Source organism: Nicotiana tomentosiformis, chromosome 2 (assembly GCF_000390325.3).
Source record: "Nicotiana tomentosiformis chromosome 2, ASM39032v3, whole genome shotgun sequence".
Classification (NCBI taxonomy): domain Eukaryota; kingdom Viridiplantae; phylum Streptophyta; class Magnoliopsida; order Solanales; family Solanaceae; genus Nicotiana; species Nicotiana tomentosiformis.
Window position 1 is genome coordinate 35,302,338 of NC_090813.1, and position 5,602 is coordinate 35,307,939.

The window sequence follows — 5,602 nt, forward strand, 5'->3', positions numbered from 1 at the left end:
CTAGACACAACAGGGTTAATAACTGGAAATCTGCAATTTCATCAATCAATATGCGACAACTATACAATCCTGTCTATGGGCGGCGCTTGGTTTCTGAAACTACTTGCATGCCTTAACGCCTTGTCAAATAGAAATCATGTCTATAGGGATTTAAGTTCTTAATTCTAAAACTGCTCAACATACAATTTTTCTTGCGTGCATTTGTTGCTTAAGTGTGGATGCAAACTTGAGCCTTGACTGCCTATATGTGAAGTCCAATGTGTTTTGTATGTCGCCAAGTTTTGACATTTCTGAGCAGCCTAAGTGAGGTTTAGAACCATCCAAATTAAAGGTCCAATACCTCATAGACCATAGGTACGGGACGGGTAGTGCACGCATAGGATACGACCTATAATTGAATTAGAACACTTTTAGGTAACAACTTTAACATAGTAATCGTGTAACAGGAGATGATAGTCTGTGCTCGCTGAATAATATGTGTAACACCCCATCTTGAGGGAGTTACGAAGTAATATTTATGTTGCACGGGGTGATCCTTTAGGCTATAAAACTTAGGACCCCCTTCCTCTTTATATGTTGTTATTAGATCTAAATAGTTGTATCTCTATATTCGCACTAAGATGTGTATTAATCATGTTGTAATAAAGTTCTGTGACTTCTGAGCTCTTTTTGTTTATTTGATTACCTAGCTTAATCATAATCCACATAATCTTAAGTTCGTCGGGACCCACAATTGTGGACCTCGAGGAGTGCCTAACACCTTCTCTTTGAGGTAACTTGAGCCCTTACCCAATTTTTGGTGGCGTTGACTAGTCAAACAGAGTCATTTGCATAATAGGTGCCCTAACGCACCATAAACCGTTAGGTGACAACTCTCCTATTTTAATACCTCCTTAAAAGAGTTGTCACATGTCGAAACCTGATTTCGTGAGAAAAAGGGGCACGACATAAAGGACATGTTCCTTAGTTACCACGTCAATGCCTGAAATGAGGCTATAATAAAACCAATATCTCAGGGATATCCTATCTCAGGATCTCCCATTATCTCCAAAAAAATGCGACGCACAACAATATAATAAGTGACCACTTCATAAAGCTTAATGTCAAGTTATACGTCATGAAACAATGTCAAACATATAAGGATAATATAACATTAACCAAAACTTCCACAACTTTATCTCCAAAAAAGTGTCTTAAAGAGGCTTCTCTTCTTGCAGCGGAGCAGCAGAATGTCCCAATTGCTCTATAATTTAACAATCACTTTTTCTCTGAAGGAAGCAGATTGCACCTTGTCATAAACAATGATATAAAGTGTACATTAAAATGTCTACAAATCCCTTTCTGAGTCATCAGTTGATCAGTAAATGACATACTAAAGAAAGAACCTTAACATTGAACCACCATCTGTGTAAAGCTATGTCAAAGTTGTTGCAACACATTTGATTAATGCCCCCAAAACCTTCATATTAACCACCAGTTACTGTTATGATTAAGACGTCAGAGAAGGGAATCTTGAGGGAAAGAGAGGAACAAAGCAACAGATCAACAGGACATTCAGCTCATAGAGCATTTACAGATGTTCAAAAGTACGCTTACAAACTTTATGTAGAGCTCCATATAAACTTTGTATAAAGATCATAATAATATGGTAGGTCCCAACTCCCAAATTTTGAACTCACATCTTTATGATAAACAAGAGAAATTCAATTATCTAAAAGCCTTCATAAATTATGGAACACTATCATCCATCAACATCCAACTACTAAGCCTAACTAGTATGATTCGCCTTATTATCACCAGCTTCAAGTTTAGCCAGACCAAGCTCCTCTTCCAGCTTGGTCCAAGCTTTTACCAAGTTAGGAGGGAACTTCTTATTCACTGTCCTTCTCATCCCTTTTGCATCTTTCAACTTTGATTTCAGCACCAAACCTTCCACCAAATTCTTGAGTGTACTGATGAAAGTCCCTTCTTACACAAATAAAAGATGAAAGTCCTAACGGTTGCAGCGTTTGGATTGCACCCATTTGATTACAAATCCTCATAAACCTTATGCGCATCATCCATCAAGCCATTCTTACAATAAGAAGTCATCAAGTAACTGTATCTAATCGTGTCGGGTTTTAACCCTTCATCACACATTTCCTTAATTAACGCTTTCACACCCTCCGGATCACCACCCTGAATGTTCATAATCTTTACATTGTATGCACCAACATCTGGTCCACACCCTTTGTTCACCATCTCATTCCAAACCCTTTCACCCTCATCGCTCTTCCCTTCTTATAACAAATGAGTGCAATATAGTAGTGAAAGTAACAATAGTAATCTCAATGTCTTTCTCTTCAGTCTCCTTAAGTCTTTCCATTGCCATTTCTGGTGATCCATTTTCATAATATGACCTAATTAATATACTATATTGTAATGACCCGATCAGTTGTTTTACTTTCTAGATCTTTGTTTCCTAAATAAGACTCTCCGTGTGTGATTTTATTATTTTATGACTTGCGGGGATGGTTAGTTTGGGTTTGGAAGGGTTCGGGTTGAAATCGAAACACTTAGTTCCTTAATATTGGCTTAAAGGGTTAAGTTTGACTTGGGTCAATATATTTTAGTAAACAATCTCAGAACCAGGATTTGACAGTTCCAATAGGTTCGTATAATGATTTTGGACTTGGTCGTGTATTCAGATAGGGTTTTGGATGACCCGGGAGCATTTCGGCAACTAAAGTTGAAAGTTGGCGCATTGAAGGTTTTAAAGTTCTTGAAATTTGGTTTGAAGTAGATTTTAGTGTTATCGAGGTTCGTTTGGGATTACGAGCCCTGAAATAGTTCCGTATAGTGATTTAAGACTTGCACACAAAATTTGGTGTCATTTCGAGTAGTTAAGTATGATTCGTGGCATTCGGAGTAAGTTTGAAGAACTTGAAGTTCATAAGTTGATTCAATTTGGTTTGGAGTGTGATTTTTAGTTTTGGTATTGTTTTCTGTGTTTTGAGAGGTCAAGTAGGTCCCTATTGTGGTTATGAACTTGTTGGTATGTTTGGGCGAGACCTCGGGGGGCCCAAATGTCATTCAGACAATGCGCGGAACTCGTTTGGACAAGGAGAAAATATCTGAAACAGCAGAGCTTCTGGTACAATCGCACTTGCGAGGAACTAGCCACATGTGCGAGGTCGCAGAAGCAAGCCAAAGACCGTAGAAGCGAAATGGAGTGGATTTCCCAGTGATTGAAAAAGCGAGGAAGGTACCACATCTGCGAAGGCGCAGATGCGAGGAAGTTGATCGCGTAAGCGGAAGGGTGCGCAGGTGCAGCGCTTGTTCCGCAGAAGCGGGCTCGCAGAAGCGATACTTCGCCCGCAGAAGCGGGAAGGGAAGACATGCGCATGATCCATATCTACGAGGCTTTTTCCGTAAAAGCGGAACCGCAGAAACAACCGATGTTCCGCAGAAGCAAAAATCGCTAGGGCAGTGAGGTTCATTTAAGATGGGACTTAAACCATTTTGGCTCATTTATTTGACTTCTTGGGCGATATTTGGAGCTGCTTAGGGAGGGGTTTTCACCTAGCTATTGAAGGTAAGTAATTTCTATCCAATGTAAGTTAAATATATAAATTATGGGTGGATTTTAACATGAAAATTTTTGAAAATTATGGGTTTAGTTGAAAAACCTAGATTTTGATAAAAATAAGATTTAACCACGAAAATGATTATGGAATTGGGTGAAAATTATATATTTGAGTTCGTGAGGTTATGGGCAACATTTATCTTCGAAATTTCTGGAATCCGAGCACATGGGCTCGGGGGTGAATTTTATGAATATTCCAATTTGGGTTGGGTAATTACTCTAATAGTTAAATTATGAACTTTTGAACATGTATTGATTAATTTATATAACATTTGACTAGTTTCGGATTGTTCGGCACCGAGGAGGCTTTAGAATGAATTGTGTGCCGGAAAGTGAGCTTTGAGACAAGGTAAGTCTCTTGCCTAACCTTGTGAGAGGGAATTTACCCCATAGGCGATTTAAATTACTATTTGCTTCTAATTGTGGGGGCTACATATGCACGAGGTGACGAGAGTCTGTGCGTAGCTACTAAGTATGCTTATGTCTGGGTAGTTTAGGACCTAAATCATGAAATATTTATAATGTTTACACCCTACTTGTTAATTAAAGTGTCTAAATTATATTGGAACTTGATAGAGGAATTTTAAAAGACCAAATTTCACTTACTTGAGTTTTGGTGGGTTACTTGACGTTAATAGAAATTGTGCTTCTTTGTGTATTAGGCTTGTAATAGCTTTTAAATTGGATGTTCATAAAGTATCCTCTCTTCTTGTGGAGAGGGCCGAATGCCTCGACAGTAGAATAGATGCATCTATGGTTCGCGTCACTCGACCCTTGGTAGTGTACACATTATTCTGGATCGGGTCATATGACTTGGCATAAATCATGCGTGATAATACTTTGAGCCTAATTATACTTGATATTATTTTATGTCTTGAGAGGTTATAATTATTTAATGATAGAAATTGACTTGGGATTTACTATTAGTGAAAGAATTATTTATTCACTGCTTGTTATTGAGTTATTATTATTATTTACATAACCCATGCTTATTTAGAATTTTTGTATTTGATTGTTAGCCCATAGTAAGTATCGATGTCGACCCCTAGTCACTACTTCTTCGAGGTTAGACTAGATACTTACTGGGTACATGTTGTTTATGTACTCACGCTATACTTTTGCACTAATCGTGCAGGATCTGAGACAGGTGCATCTGGCGGTCATATCGCCGCGCACCCCCGTTACCCCGAGGCCTAGTGGTGAGCTGCTTCCTGAACCTTTCTGCAGCACCTAAAGTCTCTCTTTTGCATCTATTTTCTGTCTACTTTTATTTCAGACAGTAGTTGAAGTTTGTATATTCTACTAGTTGCCCATACACTTGTGACACCAGGTCTTGGAACACATACTAGTAGACTCTGTGGTTTTTGGAGTATTTATGTCACTGTATTTGCTCACTCATTAGCCTTCATTTTACTTTAGTAAATTTTTCTACTACTCATTTTATTAATAAATGGAATTCAACTACTTGGAAATTTTATTTAAAAGAGCAATTATATGATTAGTTCACTGTTGGCTTGCCTAGCGACGATGTTGAGCATCATCACAGCCTATATGAGAAACTGGGTCATGACAACATGGTATCAGAGCACTAGATTCACATAGGTCTCACAAGTTATGATCAGGCCTAATAGAGTCTTGCGGGTCGGTGCAGAGACATTTGTACCTATCTTCGAGAGGCTATAGGGTGTTAGGAAACTACTCTTTCTACATATCCTATCGTGCAGTTGATATTGTGCTAAGTATCTTTCTCTTATTCTTTCACAAATGGTGAGAACACGTGTGACAGATGTACCCGATCATAAAGGAGTTGCTCCCCCTATTGCTAGAGGCCAAGGGAGGGATCTAGCTCATGGTAGATGAAGAGGACGTCCCAGAGTTGCCCCAATTGTGCCATCAGTGGATCCAATAGAGGATACTATTATTGAGAAGCAGGGCAAGGTGCCTGCAGCAAAGCCAGCCCCAGATGATTTCATGTCC